This window comes from Chiloscyllium plagiosum, unplaced genomic scaffold (assembly GCF_037043375.1).
Source record: "Chiloscyllium plagiosum isolate Xiang-an unplaced genomic scaffold, Cpla_swu_hap1 HiC_scaffold_36, whole genome shotgun sequence".
NCBI lineage: Eukaryota > Metazoa > Chordata > Chondrichthyes > Orectolobiformes > Hemiscylliidae > Chiloscyllium > Chiloscyllium plagiosum.
Window position 1 is genome coordinate 43,298,487 of NW_028270174.1, and position 19,913 is coordinate 43,318,399.

The 19,913-nt window shown below is 38.3% G+C and overlaps 2 protein-coding genes across 4 annotated transcripts in view; one reads left to right on the top strand and one right to left on the bottom strand.

Moving 5' to 3' along the window:
- The window catches only part of idua (alpha-L-iduronidase), a 268,795-nt gene that overhangs the window by 182,714 nt on the left and 66,168 nt on the right, over positions 1-19,913 (bottom strand). The window lies entirely within an intron of this gene.
- The window catches only part of slc26a1 (solute carrier family 26 member 1), a 56,935-nt gene continuing 42,353 nt past the window's right edge, over positions 5,332-19,913 (top strand). Inside the window, exon 1 of the mRNA XM_043674617.2 lies at positions 5,332-5,437. The gene's annotated coding sequence lies outside the window, so the exon portion shown is untranslated. The remainder of the gene's footprint in view (positions 5,438-19,913) is intronic.

Consider the following 19,913-nt stretch of genomic DNA (forward strand, 5'->3'; position numbering starts at 1 on the left):
TCCTCCTTGCAAGCCATCCCATCCACTTTTCAATTGCTTCCTCATTCCCCAATGTCCTTGCATTGTACCTCGGTCAGCCAACAACTCCTTTCAGCTTGACTTTCCTCCCCAAGGATAGAGCAACGAAACCTCCACCCCAGTAGACAGGCGTACTGACAGATAGCAATACCTGCCCTCAGGCCCACTCCATGCCTAACTGCCTCAGCAACCTTGCTGGAGATCAGAGTTGAAAAGTGTGGCACTGGAAAAGCACAGTACATCAGGCAGCATCCAATAAGCAGGCCTTGCTTGGCACCCCCACTTTGGGTTCCACCAGAGCCAATGAGCTCCTGATCTCATTATAGCCTGAGTTCAAACAAAAGAGCAGAATTCTTGAGGTGAGGTGAGGTGAAAGTGACTACCCTTGAAATTAAGTTTGCATTTAGTGAAGACTGGCATTAAGAAGTCCCAGCAAAACTGGAGTCAATGGGAATCAAGTGGAAAATGCTGCAGGTTGGAGTCACACCTGGTTAAACAGAAGATGGTTTGGTCATTGAAAGTCAGTCATCTCAGCTCCAAGACATCTCTGCAGGAGCCCTGCAGGGTAGAGTCCTAGGCCTGACCTTCTGCAGCCATGAATTGGATCAGTTGAGTGGGTGCTACTGACAAGATAATAGACAGTGGGTGCAGGAATAGGCCATTCTGCCCTTCGAGGCAGCATACCATTCATTATGATCATGGCTGATCATCCATAATCAATATCCTGTTCCTGCCTTATCCCCATAACCTTGATTCCACTATCTCTAAGAGCTCTATCCATCTCTTTCTTGAAAATATCTAGAGACTTGGCCTCCACTGCCTTCTGGGGCAGAATATTCCATATACCCACCACTCTCTGGTTGAAGAAGTTTCTCGTCAATTCTGTTCTAAATGGCCTACCCCTTATTTTTAAACTGAGTCCTCTGGTTCTGGACTCACCCAGCAGCAGAAACATGCTTCCTGCCTCCAGAGTATCCAATCCTTTAATAATCTTATACATCTCAATCAGATCCCCTCTCATCCTTCTAAACCCAAGCCCAGTTGCTCCAATCTTGCAATATATGATAGTCCCACGATTCCGGAAATTGACCTCGTGAACCTACACTGCACTCCCTCAATAGCCAGAATGTCCTTCCTCAAATTTGGAGACCAAAACTGCACACAATACTCCATGTGTGGACTCACCAGGGCCCTGTACAGCTGCAGAAGGACCTCTTTGTTCCGACACTCAATTCCTCTTGTTATGAAGGCCAGCATGCCATTAGCTTTCTTCACTGCCTGCTGTAACTGCATGCTTGCTTTCATTGACTGATGTACAAGAACACCTAGATCTCATTGTACTTCCCCTTTACCTAACTTGACTCCATTTAGATAGCAATCTGCCTTCTTGTTCTTGCCACCAAAGTGGATAACCACACATTTATTCACATTAAACTGCATCTGCCATGCACCCATCCACTCACCTAGCCTGTCCAAGTCACCCTGTATTCTCATAACATCCTCCTCACATTTCGCCCTGCCACCCAGCTTTGTGTCATCAGCAAATTTGCTAATATTACTTTAAATGCCTTCATCTATATCATTAATGTATATTGTAAACAGCTGCGGTCCCAGCACCAAACCTTGTGGTACCCCACTGGTCACCATCTGCCATCCCAAAAGGGACCCGTTTATCACTACTCTTTGCCTCCTGTCAGCCAATTTTCAATCCACGTCAGTATTTTGCCCCAGTACCATGTGCCCTAATTTTGCTCACTAGTCTCCTATATGGGACTTTATCAAAGGCTTTCTGAAAATCCAGATACACGATATCCACTGGCTCTTCCTTGTCCACCTTCATAGTTACATTCTCAAAAAATTCCAGAACATTAGTCAAGCACGATTTCCCCTTCATAAATACATGCTGACTCTGACCTATCCCATTACTGCTATCCAAATAAGTCATAATTTCATCTTTTATAATTGACTCCAGCATCTTTCCCACCACTGACGTCAGGCTAACCGGTCTATAATTCCCTGTTTTCTCTCTCCCTCCCTTCTTGAAAAGTGGGACAACATTAGCCACCCTCCAATCTGCAGGAACTGATCCTGAATCTATAGAACATTGGAAAATGATTACCACGCATCCACGATTTCTAGAGCCACTTCCTTAAGTACCCTGGATGCAGACCATCAGATGGGCAAATGGAACTTAACATAGACAAGTTGCATTTTGGAAAGTCAAATCAAGGTAGGAGTTTCATGATGAATGGTAGGGCTTTAAGGAGTGTAGTGGAACAGAAGGGCCTTGGAGTTCAGGTGCACGGTTCTCAGGAAGTGAAGTCACAGGTAAATAATGCAGTGAAGAAGGCTTTTGGCACACTGGCCTTCATCAGTCAGGGCAGTTGGGAAGTTATGTTGCAGTTGTACAGGATGTTAGTGAGGCCATACTTGGTATATTGTGTTCAGTTTTGGTCACTTTATTATAGTGAGGATGTTATTAAACTGGAAAGAGTGCAGGAGAAATTTACAAGGATGTTGTCTGGACTCAATGGTCTGGATAATAGGGAGAGGTTGGACAAGCTAGAACATTTTTCTTTACAGCTTAGGAGACTGAGGGAGGGGTATCTTATAGAGGTTTATAAGATCATGAGAAGCATGGATACAGTGAATGCATTCAGTCTTTTTCACAGGGTTGGGGAATCGAGGACTAGAGGGAATCACTAAGGTTAGAGAGGAAAGAATAAATACGAATCTGAGGGGTAACTTATCTTTTTAAACACAGAGGGTGATATGCATATGGAATAAACTGGCAGTGGAAGTGGTTGAGGCAGGTACATTAACAACATTTAAAGGCAATTGGACAATTACATGGAGGGACATTTTGGCTGGCATGGACCAGTTTGGGCAGAAGGGCCTGTCTTTATGCTGTAGGACTCTGACTCTCTGACACAAATTTTCAAAAAATCATTTGTCTTGTGCCTTGTTGAGTCTCACCAACTGTAATTGCAACTAGTTAAAAAAGCAACTGGTTTGATATGAAGCGTTTTCATCATACCAGGGAAGTTATAACGTCACATTTTACATTACTAATGTGGGGAATAATTCATAGCATTTTATCTTTCTTCTCTTGAATTCAATTGGGTAAGAGCTGGTTTGCAAGTGTACCGACAAATTTCTTTATATTTTGCATTCTTTTAAAAGTTGATTGTGATTTAGCCAGAAATACCAGAGTAAATTGTCACATGTATTTACGAGTACACAATATAACTGCTATTCTTGTGAAATAACGAGTAGTTACCTTCAGCTTAAAGTATTCCCTTTAGATAACAAAATGGCTGAATGACATGGAACTTTCCTCAATTTTGACCACACTGATTGCAGAAGCTCACAATAACATGGAAGAATTTTATATACTAACTGGCATGATTTCCTTGGATTTACACCTTAATGGGATGGGAGAACACAGAAAATAAGAAAGGTAAGCACAAATAGATCAAAGAGCCCAATGAGCTTGCTGTCATTCATTATGACCATGGCTGGTCTGGTGCTTCAACCCCAATTTGCTCCTGCCCTCTAACCCATATCTCTCAATTCCCTGAAAGAGTAAAAATTCTTTCTATCCAAGCCTTAAATGCATTCATTGATGGAGACTCACAATACTCATCACAGCTCCGAAAGATCAGCTCCTTTTCCTGAGACTGTGGCCCTTCTCTCCATGTTTTACCAATGCAAACAAACAATCTCTCAGCATCTAGTCTACCAAGCTCCTTCAGAATCTTAAATATTTCAATGAAGTCACCACTTCTTCTTCTAAGCCCTGGAGAACTAGACCAGTTTGCTCAACATTTTATTATCGGACAATCCACTCATCACCGGGATAAACTTAATGAACCTTTGCTGCAACACCTCCAAAGCAAGTAAATATTTTCATAAGTGAGACCAAACTGCAACAGTACTCTAGACGTGGTCTCACCAAAAAGTTGTACAATTATAATAAGATTTTTTTAAACATTTTTTTCTGCATTCTAAATTTCTATGTAATAAAAATACATGTCATTTACCATCCTAATTGCTTGCTCTTGCTGCATGGATCTTTCTGCAATCATTGCACAAGCACATCAAAGTCTCTTTAAACATCAACATTTAGGTTTCACACCTTGTCAAAATACATTCCACTTTTCTTAGGATCAAAATGAATAATTTGATACTTCTCCACATTACAATTGATCAATCTGCCGTCTTGTTACTCATTGACTTCATCTTTCAATATCTCTTTGCAGCTTTTTTGTCATTACCAAAACTTAGCTTTCTTGCTAACTTTGTACCATCAGCAAATATAGAAAAATGATTGTTTATTAATGCAGACTGTAAAAAGCCGAGGCCCAAACAGTGGCTGTAATACTCCTTCGTTATTCATTGTTTACCAATTTGAAAATGCTCTACTTTTGCATCCTCTCTGCTTCCTGCTCATTAGTAAATTTTCTATTCATGTTAATATGTTATAATCAACTCCTTAAGATGCCTATTATCATTCTGTACTGCATTTTATCAAATGCCTTTTGAAAACCCAGGAATACAACATCTAATGGTTCCTCTTTATCTACCTTACTAGGTACATCCTCAAAAAACCTCTATAAGTTTATCAAATCAGATTTTCCTTTAGAAAAACTGTTTCCATGTTCTAATCATACAATGCCCTTCTTAAACGTACAGCCCACGTGTTTATATGATTAAGCCATACACTAGCAGGGGTAGAACACTTGGTCATTCAAGCCAGGACAACAAATACATCTTCTGGTGTGAGTTTGACAGTCAATGAAACAGTATTTCATAATAGCAATAACACAAAGACAAAATGAGTCTGCTACAGATTTGTACATGGAAATATGAACTGTAAATACCATGAACCATTGAACGCAAGGCAAAATGATATTTCAATTTGCTGCGAATATCAATCTGGACAGATACCAGTGGAAGAAATGTGTTGTTACTTTCATTAATCAGATAACAGGTGCACCTTACTTGAATTCCTTAAATTTGCCGTAACTATTCTACATTCATAAAACATCAATGGGATTGAATGGCAATCTCCAAATTAAAACATGTGCTTTTACCTGTGTTAGGTTTTTTGGTGACAGTTAAAAGTCAAAAATACAGAGAAGACTTTTGTCCAAGTGATCTGGTGAACAAACATTACTTGTACTTTCCACTGATAAAACTAACCCCAAGCAACCAACCTATTAAATAAGTAATCAAATAAAAAGGAGTGGCTGATTGCTATCAGGACAGTTCATGTAAGGCACTGCATTTAGCCATTCGAGTGTTGATGGGCAAGTTTTAAGTTTACTTTCTGCCACACTTTACATTTCAAAAAAAAACTGAAACCAATACTAATCTTGACTTATGTTCTGAAATAACAGAAAACATCCAAGCATTGGTAAGTGGATATAAAATTATATTTTCATTAAAAGGAAATACTGTAAAACAAAATGGTTAAACGTCCTGTTGAGTTATTGTGTTTAAAATGTATGAAGATTCTGGGCTATAATAATTCATCAGATACACGGAGGACATTTAAATGATCTGCATAAATTGCATGCACCTAATGTACAGGAAAAGTAAAGACAATGACCAGAGATCAGGAATATTTGTGAATGTTGAACAGTTTATTTTTCCTTTAATAAATGTGCATTTGCACATTCACAATACGCAATTCTAAATGATGCAATATTTTTTACTTTTATTAATGCTGGTACTTATCAGAAAAAATGCTGGAATAGTTTTACATATATTACTTTAATCATCAATGGTTACACAGTTGCCATCAGGCTAGCTTTTGATTCCATATTTTACTGAATTTAAGTTCCATGACAGGATTCAAATTCATGTCTCTAAATCTTTGCCTGGGGCTCCAAATGATGAATCCAACGACATTACCAAATTACCACTGCCTCCCCATGCTTTATTAAGACTTCATGAATGCATTTGCAAATGGACTACACAATGCAAAGTGATCCACGTTTCATTGGAATATAAGAATTTTCTGATGAACTCTTATTAAACTCACCTTCTGCCATTCTATTTGTTGCAAAATACCTTAATAATAAGATTGTTTGCTAGTCAATCAAATAGTGACAGGCAGACCCTAAAATAACAGAACAATGAAATTGATGGATGCCTTTATGAACCATAGGTCAAAAGTTATTTTTTTTTATTGTAAGCATCGTATATCAAACTACAAATTGTTCTATCACTGTGTCCCAAAATGCAATTCTCTGAACTGAATCAGATCTGAATTTGAATAATCGATATTAATTCCACCATCTTTCTCAGAAGTGTGTTTCAGAGATTAACTGTTCTTTCACTGAACTATGAGCAATGACTGAGGTCTAGTGGTGATTATTCAGTATTATATTTTTGGTTTCTAAATGTTTCTCAATTTTTTCTTTTATTTCATCTACTAGCCCTCCTAATAACCTGCCTTTTGCAGGTCTATAGTACCAATTTCTGCATCTCCAGAAAATGATTAAAAACTTGCAGTAATGCCTATATTAGCTGTTCCCTAGATTTGTTTAAAATGTGTTGCATTCAGACAAGGGTGTCATTCTATTTAGATTTCTTAAGTTTATTTTATATTTCATGCTTTTATTTTAAATGGTTACTTCATTTCTAACCTGAATATTTGATACCATGCCTACATGTCGCACTTCCTTGATAAATACTGATGTAAAGTCATTATTAACCTTTCTGCAATTTCTACATTGTCTTGGATGTTACCATGCTCTGTAATTAAGTGACCATATTCCCAACTCAATTTTACTTTTATTAGTTACATGCCTGCAAAATGCTTTATCATTTTTTTGTTCTTCGATAATTAATCTTCTCCTCCAACTTGTTCCTATCTCTCTTGTCATACCATGTTTGTTGCATGTTTCTTCCTTATCCAGAATTTTCCTTCCACCTTTATTCATCCATGGTGCTCTATTAGTTTTAACTTGTTCTCGTTTTCTCTTTACATATAGCTTATTTCTGTTTTTAAATGAATTATTATTTTCCTTTAACAAATCCAATTTTAAATGTTTCCTAATGGCTATTCTACAGCATTGTTTACCAACACTGCAATCCATTACATTTTACAAGTTTCCAGCTCACTCAAATTAACCTGTCTCCAATCTGCTACACTGGTCTTCACTATAATCATGTTCTTCTCAATTAGTATCTTAAAGCACAATGTTTCCTGCATGAACCTACTTTCATTATTATTTGCTAACTTGCATACTAACGTTTTGTGATTCATATACTAGGTCATCAAAATCTTTCAATACCTTGAAGTTTTGCAATCTTACTCAATTTAAATAGCTATTTTTCTATTTTTCCTGCCAATTTTACATTCTCTCTCATCCATCAAATGGACAGTATGTTCTGGGGCGAACCAGGGAATGGGCTATCCTTGACCCGGTAATGCCCAATGAGACAAGATTAATCAATAATCTCAAGGTAAAAATAATTCTGGTGATACTGATCATAACATGATGGAATTTTCCATCAAGTTTAAGAGTCCGAGATTAGCATTTTATACCTAAACAAAGACTTGTGTAAGGGTTTGGAAAGAGAGTTGGCTAAAGTGAATTAGGAAACCATATTTAAATGTAGGACAGTAGAGATGCAGCAGCAGACTTTCCAAGAGAAATTAAATTCTCAGCAAATCTTTACCCCAGTGCTAGTGTCCACGACTGAAGTCCCACACAATTATCTTTTAGCCATACGTTAACTCTCTAACCTTATTTGCCCTATCTCAATTTGCTCATGGCTCTGGTAATAAACCAAAGATTACAACTTTTAAGGTCTGGTTTTTATTTTAGCTCTTATCTGCTCATACTCCCTATGCAGAACCTCTTTCCTAGAAATGCTATAGGTACCTATTTAGACTACAATGGTATCCACTACCTCCAACTGCAAACAGGAAAGGAGCTGTCCTTACAGTGGATTATTACTCGGGGCAGCATAGAAGTGTATCTATCCTCATCTACACTATCTCCCATGACTATGGTATTCCTATTTGATCCCTTGACTTGAGTGGTTTCCTGTGTCAGTGCTACAGTCAGTTCACTCATCCAAGTGCATCCTGCTTTCATCCATATAAACTAATGTCAAAACTACTGGACAAATTGCATAGAAGACTCTGAACATTGTTATGTTAATTTTAGACTTGGCATATTAAGTGAACAGGGAAATATATGTTAGATACAAAGTACAATTTAATTGAGCTAAGACTGATTCACCATACCAAAATATCGATGTCTTGAGCACACACTTAAATCAATGCTTTTCTAGGAGTCTGAAAATATTTGGCTATGCAAATTCATTTTCTGTTTTGACTGGAATAGAATTTATGTAAAACGTGTTGTCTTGTAAGATGGGTTTAAAAATAAACATTTGTGTGCCTGTGCCTCCTTCAATTATTATTCTCTTGGGTTTTACTTTATTTTTAAACAAATGTTATCTTCTGATAAAATCTGAAGAACAAATGATTCTTAAAAATACATTTAAAACAGATAATATTGGCCTTTCCAGCAATGATACCTTGGATGAATTAGAATTTTGAAGAAACCAATTAGATTGTGCTATTAGAGGGAAGAAAACAATCATAAGAAGCATTGGTGCTATGTTTGTCAAATCAAAATATAAACAGTAGACATGTTATTCCAAAAAGTGCTGATATTTTGAACTGTGTTGTTTTGATTTGTGAGTTAACACAATCATTTCCAACTAATTGTACTGTATACAATTTTATTGGGAAGTAAGATGTACTTCTATTTGGTGTTGAGTGTTTGTTTTGTCTGTTTCTTTGCTATAATTGCAGTTGTAAGTCCAATGGTTCAATATTGTGAGTACTAGTTATAAAGAATAAATAATACTGTCAGTTGTCTGGTTAATTCATTGAATGGAAAGCAACCTTAACTTATTTTAAGGGAAACCTCATTTTTGTATTTGCGCAACTAGGCATTCAACACCTCTGAAATTCTTGATGTTTAAAGGCCTCAAATCAACCAACGTGAAGTATGATTGTATAGTACTACTGTGTCAGGATGTATTCTTGCTCAGAGCTTAGATGCAAGTTGAAGACAGACAGTAGTCAATATTCTGCCTGTTTCTGGGTGCTGCTGGAGTTTAACCAGGCTGAAGTTTCCTCCTTGGCTCATGAGCCTTTTCACGACTTGTGCAATTATGCAAACTCTATGTATTAACCGAGTGGATTTGAAAGAACCACTTTAGCCACTATAAAAGGACAGCATGTTCTGATTAGAGCATTGGATCGTTAATCTGTTATCACTGTTGACTGGGCAATTCTAACTTTCTTGATTTGAATCCTACCTTATCAAATTGGTCATAACAGGTTGCCTTGACTGTCAACTTCTATTACCAGGTATACCATTGTAGGATGCAGAAAAGATTTACAAGGATGTTGCTGGGACTGGAGGGTTTGAGTTGTAGGGAGAGGCTAAATAGGCTGGGGCTTTTTCACCTGGAGCATTGGAGGCCTAGGGCTGATCTTAGAGTTTTGTAAAATCATGAGAGGCATGGACAGGGTGAATAGCCCAAGGATGGGTTAAGTCCAAAACCAGACAGCATATGTTTGAGGTGAGGGGGACAGATTTAAAAAGGACCTGAGGTACAACGTTTTCATATGGGGGGTGGGGGTGGGAAATGCATATATGAAATAAGCAGCCAGAGGAAGTGGAGGAGGCAGATGCAATTAAAAAGGCATCTGGATGAGTATAAGAATAGGAAGGGTTTAGTGGGATACAGGCCAAATACTGGCAAATGGGACTAGGTCACATTGGTCTGGTCGGTATGGATGAGTTGGCCTGAAGGGTCTGTTTCTGTGCTGTATTACATGATGACTCTTTGACTCAATTGCAAGAACTGAGACGGCTCCACTCCTACCTTCTCAATCCTCTTAACAGCCTCAAATCATAACCATACCTTACTATGCCTGACTATAAGTCAAATTAGTGTCAAAAGGTGTGGTGCTGCAATAGCACAGCCGGTCAGGCAGCATCCGAGGACCAGGACAGTTGACGTTCGAACATAAGCTCTTCAATCCTGATGAAGAGTCTATGCTTGAAACATCGATTCTCCTACTCCATGAATGCTGCCTGACTGACTGTGCTTTTCTAGCACCACACTTTTTGATTCTGATCTCCAGCATCTGCAGTCCTCACCTCTCCTCCATAAATCAAATTAGATGATGTTATCCTAAGGGATGTAACTGATGTCTGGAACAAAGTGTCCAGGTAACTTGCTTCCTCTCTGATATACGACAGATGGAGTGTCAGCAACAGAGTGAAGGAAATTGAACCTGGGAGTGAACACCAGCAGTGGCTAGGAATGGGAAGATAGTACAGTTAAATATGTGTCGAAAGAGCTAGCACAAGATGGAGGGCTTCAGGTATTTGGGTCATTTGGGCTGTATTCCAGTGCAGGTGGGACCTGTACAACAAGGATGGGTTACACGTAAACTGGAAGGGTGCCAATTTCCTGGAACAAAGTTTGGTAGTACCACTTGGGACGGTTTAAACTACTGTGGCAGGAACCAGAGCAGCAGGCTAGCAGGTAAGATGACCAAAAGGAAGAGTTAGAAACTAAGGTCAGTTAAGCTAAGAGGAAGAACAGACTGGGGCAGGTTACTGAACACAGCAGGTTTGATGGTCAAAGGTGCATTTGTTTTAGATATGGCAGATGAACTTGGAGCCTGGATTAATAAATATAACTATAATGTTGTAGCTATTGCTGAGTCTGGAGTGAGCGAGGGACAAGACTGGCAGCTAAACATTCCAGGATTTAGATGTTTCAGGTGTGATACAGGGGGATGTAAAAGAGGTGGGGGAGATGCGTTTCTGATTAGGGAGAATATCACAGCTATACTGAGGGAGGAAACCTTGAAGAGCTCATCCAGCAAGGCCACATTGATATATCTCAGGAATAGGAAGGGTGCAATCACTTTGATGAGATTGTACCACAAGCCTCCCAACAGTCAGTGAGTGATAGAGGAACAGATATGTGGATAGATTATGGAAAAATGTGGAAATAACAGAATTGTTGTGGTGGGCAATTTTAACTTCCCCTATATTGACTAGGATTCGCTTTAGTACCAGAGGGTTGGTTGGGGAAGAATTTGTTAGATGTGAGGAACTGAAGATTTTTTTGAAACAATATGCAAGTAGTCCAACTAGGGAAGGGGCCATGCTAGATCTGATATTGAGAAATGAACCCAGACAGGTGATCGAAGTTTCAGTGGGGGAGAATTTTGGAAACAGTAACCACAAATCTACAGATTTGAAGTTACTTATAGATAAGGATAAATGTACTTCTCAGGTGAAAGTATTAAACTGGGGAAGGGTAACTACCACAATATAATGTATTTGGGAAGAACTGGGCAAGCTGTTTGAGGATAAATCCCCATCTGGCACGTAGGTATCTTTTCAAGGCCAGTCGATTAGAGTTCAGGACAAGTATGTTCCTATGAAAATGAAGGCTAAGGATTGCAAGTTTCAGGAACCTTGAATGATAAGGGATATTTATAGCTTAGTCAAAAATAAAAAGAAGGAGGCACATGTAAGATTTATAAACTGAAATAATTCAAACAAAGAAGGAGAAGAGCTAAAACGGGCCATGAAATGTCTTTGGCAAACAGAATTAAGGAAAATAGGTAAAAACAAGGACTACAGATGCTGGAAACCAGATTCTTTCTCCCCACCCCCATCGTCCTCTCATTTATCTCTCCATCCTGTAGGCACTCTGCCTGTATTCCTGATTAAGGGCTTTTGCCCGAACCGTTGATTTTCCTGCTCCTCGGATGCTGCCTGATCTGCTGTGCTTTTCCAGCACCATTCTAATCTAGAATTAAGGAAAATTCCAAGGCATTTTACACATATGTAAGGAGCAGGAGGGTAGCTATGGAAAGAGTAGGTTTACTCAAGGACAAAAGAGGTAATTTACGCTTGGAGCTAGAAGTGGGTGAGGTCCTGAAGAATATTTTGCATAGGTATTCACAAAGGAGAAGGTCATGATGTGTGGTGAGTCTCAGGAGGGCATGTCAATATAAAATAAAGGTTTTGGGTATTCTAAAAAGCACTAAGATGGACAAGCCCCCAGAGCCTGAGGGGCTCTATCAGAGATTGAGGGAAGTAAGTGAGGAAATTGCTGGGGAATTGTATGAAATCTTGGTAAAGGGATACGCTTTTGTAACAGGAGAAATCCCAGAGGACTGGAGAATAGGCAACGTTATCCCTTTGGTCAAGAAGGGCAATGGGGATAATCCAAGAAATTACAGGCGAGTGAGCCTTTCATCAGTGGTAGGGAAAATATTGGAGAAGATTCTTAGGGACAGGAATTATTCACATTTGGAAATGTATGTACTAAATAGTGTTAGGCAACATGTGGGATTGGCACAAGAAAGATCAAATCTCACAAATTGGATTGAGTTTTTTGAGAAAGTGACAAAAGTCACTTAGGACAGGGCAGTAGATGTTTTCTATATGGACTTTAGCAAAGCCCATTGACAAGATCCCTCATGGCAGACTGATACAAAAGGTTAAGTCACATGGGATAGTTGACACAAAGATTCTGGGAGCTGCAGATAGTGAGATGAATTGCCAGAGAATACAGCAGGATATAGGCTGCAGACTTGGGCGGAGAAATGACAGAGTTTGACAAATGCAAGGTGATGCATTTTAAAAGATCTAATGCAGGAGGGATGGCAGAACGCTTACTAGCATCAACATACAGCGGGATCTACATATATAGGTCCACAATTCTCTGAAAGTGGCAATGCAAGTGGACAATATGATCAAGAAGGTATATAGCATGCTTGCATCCATTAATTGAGGCATAGAGTATAAAAATTGACAAGTTGCAGCTGTACAGAACTTCAGCTAGGCCAAATTTGGAATATTGTACGGAGTTCTGGTCACCACACAACCAAAAAGATGTGGAAGCTTTGGAGAGGGTACAGAAACAGGTTTACCAGGATGTTCCTCAGAACTCAAGTCAAAACATCAAAGCTGATTTCTTGCCACACCTGCTGAGCCTTTCCAGCAATTTCTATTTTTGTCTCCAATTCACAGCATCTGGAGTTCTTTCAGTTTTTATAAGGATGTGATTTGGTTTAGAGGGTATTAGCTATGAGGAGAGGTCATTCATATTTGGTTTGTTTTAAGTTGAATGTCAGAGGCTGAGGGGTGACCTGATAGAAGTATACAAAATGATATGTGACGTGGATAGAATGGATAGTCAGAGTCCTTTTACCAGGATAGAAATGTCAATGTCTAAGGGACATAGATTTAAGGTCAGTTTAAAGGAGATGTGATGGGTAAGTTTTTTTTAAAAACATAGCAGGTGTTAAGTGCCTGAAATGTACTGCCAGAGGAGGTACTGGAGATGTATACAATAGTAATGTCTATTAGGCATCTTGATAAGATTTCTGAATAGGCTGGAAATAAAGGAATGTAGGGGCAGAAGGTTTTTAGTTTAGAAAGCATCATGTGTCAGTGCAGTCTTAGGAGGCCAAAGGTCCCGTTCATGTGCTATACTGTTGTTTGTCAGGATATTTCTCTCTTCAGATATAGGTTAACAGTACATAGAATATTTTACCAGCTCATGTGGTACGACTATTAAAAATGAAGCAAAAATGAGTTCCATGTACAGCTAGTATAACTACATGTACAAGCTAGGCAAGACATTGGGAATGAAACACCAATCTGCTGAACTTGTTTTGAATCACCGTACAGGATCAGAGTGGAATTTCCCACATATGTTTTCCTGAATTGACTGAGAGATATAACTATTTTTGCCTTTCCTGGGGGATAACAAGGCTAGTGGCAGGATACACAGAAATCATGTCTTTAGTTACATCATGACAGTCTGGAACAGACAAGTTTTTGAATTGTTTACCTTTGTTTTTCATGTGATACACTCAGATACTCAAGTATGTTCAGCTGTTCTCCTCAAATCTGTACATGAACTTTTCCATGAACTTGAAATTTCACAGTCATGTTCATATAATTGCCTCTTCTATTGATAAAATGCATGAGCCATTGCCAACTCTGATGTAATAACTCCATTTTACAAAGGAAATTTGGACCCAAATTGGACCCACCCTATTTTACAGACAGACATTCTCTCATCCCTGAAGGTATCCTAAAGGTATATTCAAATAGCTGACAGGTATCAATAGTCTGAACCACATGTCACACTTCAAGTGTCTGATCCTAGGATCAGACTGCCAATAAATATAGCTTTGTAAAGAAAAAGGTTGTAAACACAACTACAAAATTATCTTGAAACTCTTTTCTTTCAAAGTACCCAACTGTATATTCCACAATAGAAGTTCTCATTAAAGTATCCAAGAGTATAACAGTGGAAGAAATGTTACAATCCATGCAGTGTGCAGCAATTCCTTTCTTGAAATGCGGTTAATCCAGACACCTTAAATTATAGGCAATGATTTTAAAACAAAAAAAAACTTTATATATTTAGTACACTATTTGCTTTGTGCTACACTATTTCTCACGAAACTGGTGTTAAACTACCCAGAATCATTTAATGCAAAACAGACATTGTACTCAAATTTTAATTTTCCATATTTATTCTTTTCCCTATAATTATCACTGTTTTGAAGTTAAGATGCATGATAAATGGTGCTATTCTCATATTCTTTTATCAGGTCTAAACAATAATGAATTAAAGTATTTTTCCCAAAAGATGATTCGTAATATGGACCTACATAATATTACAAAATAAGACGTGCTCATTTCACCAACGTGGAAGAGCTGAAGATTTTGGTTTACTTTTGAAAATGTTTAGTTTATTGGAAATGTTGAGATGCACATTTTGAGTTTGAGTAACTTAACATATCAAGTTGATAACATAAGTTCATTCTGCCAGAGTAGTCTTGTTATCATCCTCCATAACTCCTCCCAAACCTAAATAACTGCCTCTGTCTTATCCAAAATAGTTCATCTCACTGATCAAAGCATTTTAGAAATTTAGCAGGACCTAGGAGGACTTAATTTGTAATAAATCTTAATTATTTGATTTTTTTTCCATCAAATATCATCCGGACATGAGCAGTTGCCAGTCAACTTGTTATTTTCAGATATCCCTTAGCAAGTGTATCTTCATGGAGTACACATGACTCACTCTGATTTCCAATATTTAATAGTTTATATTGATCAAAGTCTATTTGCTAATGATTATCAATATTGCAAAACTTGTCAAGCTCCCTATGCAAGATCACTTTTTTTTGTCTCTGCTCCTTAATTGCTGTTACCTGCAAAACTTTCATTATTTTTGTCGATTAAAAGCCAAGGATTACACTTGCTTTAAACAGCTTTCTTGTACTGCTTCATTAGGTTTTGTTCCTTCAAATCCCTTACAATGGCATTATTTTGTTTTACTGTCTATTCTCATTTCTTCTGTCAAAACAAAATCAAGTTATTTCCATATTCGACCCGTAAAGCCAGAAATTGCTACTATCCTCATAATTTACTGCAATTCTTAGTTTCATGTAATGTGAACTTTAAATTTATGTATTGATATTTATACATTGACAGTTTAATACCATACACCATAAATTGTCAAACTGGTCTAACATGTGATATTTTGTCAAATGCCTTTTGAAAGTTCCAGCACGTCACATCAATTACACCGCTCCCAATCTTCTTCATCATTTTAAGGAACACAATCAATGAGTCAAATTTTATTTCAACACATTTTTATTTATTAATACACAATTTTCAAATGCCCAGATTACAGTCTCCAAATATTTCTTACCGCTGACTTTAACCTGACTGAACATAACTTTGAAGGTTTATAGAACATAGAACATAGAATAATACAGCGCAGTACAGGCCCTTCGGCCCTTGATGTTGCGCCGGTCAAAGCCCACCTAACCTACACTAGCCCACTATCCTCCATATGCCTATCCAATGCCCGCTTAAATGCCCATAATGAGGGAGAGTCCACCACTGCTACTGGCAGGGCATTCCATGAACTCACGACTCGCTGAGTAAAGAACCTACCCCTAACATCTGTCCTATACCTACCCCCCCCTTAATTTAAAGCTATGCCCCCTTGTAATAGCTGACTCCATACGTGGAAAAAGATTCTCACTGTCGACCCTATCAAAACCCCTAATCATCTTATACACCTCTATCAAGTCACCCCTAAACCTTCTTTTCTCCAATGAAAACAACCCCAGGTGCCTCAGCCTTTCCTCATATGATCTTTCTACCATACCAGGCAACATCCTGGTAAACCTCCTCTGCACCCATTCCAGTGCCTCCACATCCTTCCTATAGTATGGCGACCAAAACTGCACACAATACTCCAGATGTGGCCGCACCAGAGTATTATACAACTGCAACATGACCTCAGTACTCCGCTTTTTTTTAAAAACAGAAGTACTGCATTTTTAACCATTCAGACCTTTGACAACAGCATCACATACAAGGAGCATTGGAAGATGGTGGTCAGGGCTTCCAAAATTTGTATCCTTACTTACTTCAGTAGCCTAGGTTCCATAAAGACAATCACAAAGGAATTGAATTGTTTTCTGTGGAGGATGGATGTACAGGACTGCAGGGAGAAGCAGATCATAGTGACATTGGATTAATTCCTTTTACCTACAGAAAACTGGTACAGATACAACAGGCCAAACTGACTTCTTCCATGCTGTTATGATTCTGTGAAATTGACTGATATCCTTTGTATTTCTGTCCTCAGTAATTTACAATTATATATATTTTTAAATTCAACGAGAGGTTTTAACAAACCTTCTTGGCCTTGTGCCTATTCAGCACAGATTTATGACAATAATGTTGACAGGAAAATGAAATACTTTTGTGAGGTACGTGCTGTATGTGCTGTAATCTATATTTGCTTAAATAGAAACATAATGGATAATTCCTCAGTAACACATACATGCTTAAACATCATATAAATGATTAACATTAATCAAATTACAAACAAAATTAGAAAAAGTGAGTCAGTAAGATTGTTTTCGACATAAGTAACGTAGGCTTGAAATGGAAAAGTTTTACTGTCGTCATTTGTAATTTGTGATCCCAAAAAGGCTGGATTTGTATTTAACTATATTAAACATTTACTTATTACTTAGTTATCAGAAATATGTGTTTAGTGGTTCACTGCCATAGATACTCACATCTAAAATGATCCCTCAAAGATCCATGACCTTTATAAAAGCTTGATCAACAAACAAAAATTACTGGTTATTTATAGTGTCAAATTCTTTCTCTATTTCCTCGGCTGCACCTGTTAGCTATTGTTACCTTATTTGATGCAGTGATATTTGATTGGAAACCCCCCTTTCGAAACTAGTTCTGGTTTCTGCTATTGGTTTTATTCCTGCTAGATCATTAATTTCAAATCAGCAGGAGGAATCTTCTCTGAAGAACTGAACCAACACAGTTTACACTAAAATATTCTAAAACCTGTCAAATCAGAATAAGAACTGATAAAAATAGCTTTGCACCATATTTTCCAGTTGACCGCACTTCGCAAAAAAAAAGTGAGCAGTAAAGCAATGAGTGAAAAATAGAATACGATCCTTTCATTATATGTAGAACATGCCAATGTTGATCATGGAATTCGATCCTATTCATTTGATAAATTCTAGTGGACAGAACAATAACTGACAGCCAAATGATAGTTAAATAGCCTTCTCTCTTCTGACTTTGTACCAAACTTCAGCAAAAGGAGCAAAACCAAAGACCTGGAATAATTAAATATCAATGCTTATAGAATATAACTAGCTTCTGTTATCTATTGCTTCATTCCCCAACCACGCAATGTTCAAATAAAACCTTCCGAACTAATTTTGATTTAGACTTAGATTTAGAATACAGAAGTTATTCTCTGTATAAATAAAAACCTGTTTTAAATCTTAAATAGGACATTTCTTTCTCCTATATGCAAATACAATGCATATTTATCATTTGTTCATTAGTCAGAATTTATAAGGTCCATTCTGGAGGGTATCTTGACACAGTATGTGAACTAGGAAGGGGGTTATACTAATCCTGATTGTGGGAAATGAGCCCAGCCAGGTGAGTGAAGTTGCAGTAGGGGAGCATTTCAGGATTAGTGACCAAAGTTCCAATCAAATATCACTGCATCAAAGTTGAAACTTTAACAGGAATCCTGAAGAAGGGCCTGTGCCCGAAACGTCGAATCTCCTGTTCCCTGGATGCTGCCTGACCTGCTGTGCTGTTCCAGCAATAAAGTTTCAACTTTGATCTCCAGCATCTGCAGACCTCACTTTCTCCTCGAGGATTAGTGACCATAATACTGAGTTTTAAGCTATAGGAAGAGCAGTCCTCAGGTGACAGCATTAAATTGGGGGAAGGTGAACTACAATATTAGACAAGAACTGCAGAATTTTGATTGGATGCAGCTGTCTGAGGGTAAATCCACCTTTAAGTATACAAAGGAAAGTAGGAAAGAACTTAAACAAGGAATTAGAAGGACTAAATGGGGTCGTTAACAAACAGGATTAAAGAAGAACACCAAGGCTTTTGACACATATATAAAAAGCAACAGGGTAGCCATGAAAGGGTTGGCCTACACAAGGACAAAGGAGGGAATCAGTATGTGGAGCTAGACAAGCAAGGGTGAGGTCCTAAATGAATATTTAGTGTCAGCATTCACCAAAGAGAAAGAATTGGTAGAGGATGATCTCAGGGAAGGGAGTGTGAAATTGTGAGTCTTAAAAAACTACTAAGTCCCCAGATCCTGATGGGATCTATACCAGAATATTGAGGGAGGCAAGAGAACAAATGGCTGGAGCATTGACAGACATCTATGTAAATTCTTTGGCCACAGGTGAGATCCCAGAGGACTGGAGAATAGCCAATGTTATTCCACTGTTTAAGTGTACCAGGGATAATCCAGGAAATTATAGACCAGCCAGCCTCACAGCTGTGGCAGGGAAATTATTGGAAAAGATTCTCAGGGCCAAGGTCTATACACATTTAGAAGCAAATTGACTTATTCGCGATAGCATAGTTTTGTACGGGTGTGGTCATGCCTCACTAACTTGATCAAGTTTTTGAGGAGGTGACGAAGATGATTGATGAGGGAAAAACAGTTGATGAACTTAAGTGAAGCCTTTGACAAGATCCCTCAGGACAGACTGGTACAATAGGTGAAATCACGTGGCATCAGGGGTGCACTGACAAGATTGTTATAGAACTGACTGAGTCATAGGAGAATGAGGGTAACTTTTCAGAATGGAGAGTTGAAACTAGTGGTATTCCACCTCTGCTGTTAGTGGTCTGCATAAATGATTTGACAGAAAATATGGCTGGTCTAATTAGTAAGTTTGCCAACAATACAAAAATTGGTGGAAGATTCTCAGAGGATACAGCAGGATGCATGTGCAAAAAGATGGCAGCTGGAGTTTAATCCAGACAAATGTGAGGTGATGCATTTTGGAAGGTCAAGTACAGATGGAAATTATACAGTGAATGGCAGAACCCTTAGGAAAATTGATATGCAGAGGGATTGGAATGTGCAGGTCCACAGATCACTGAAGGTGGCAGCGCAGGTAGATAAAGTGTTCAGAAAGGTTTATGGTATGGTTGCCTTCATTGAGTATAAGGATAGGCAAATTATGCCACAGCTTTACAGAACTTCAGTTAGGCTGCTTGGAGAATGGTGTACAGTTCTGGTCACCATGTTACCAGATGCAATTGATTTGGAGAGGATACAGAAAAAGGTTTAAGGATTTTTTGCTATGAAGGAAGGTTGGATAGACTGGGTTTTTCTTCACTGGAATCCAGGAGATGGAGAGATGATCTGATAGAGGTTTAAAAGACTGTGAATGGCAT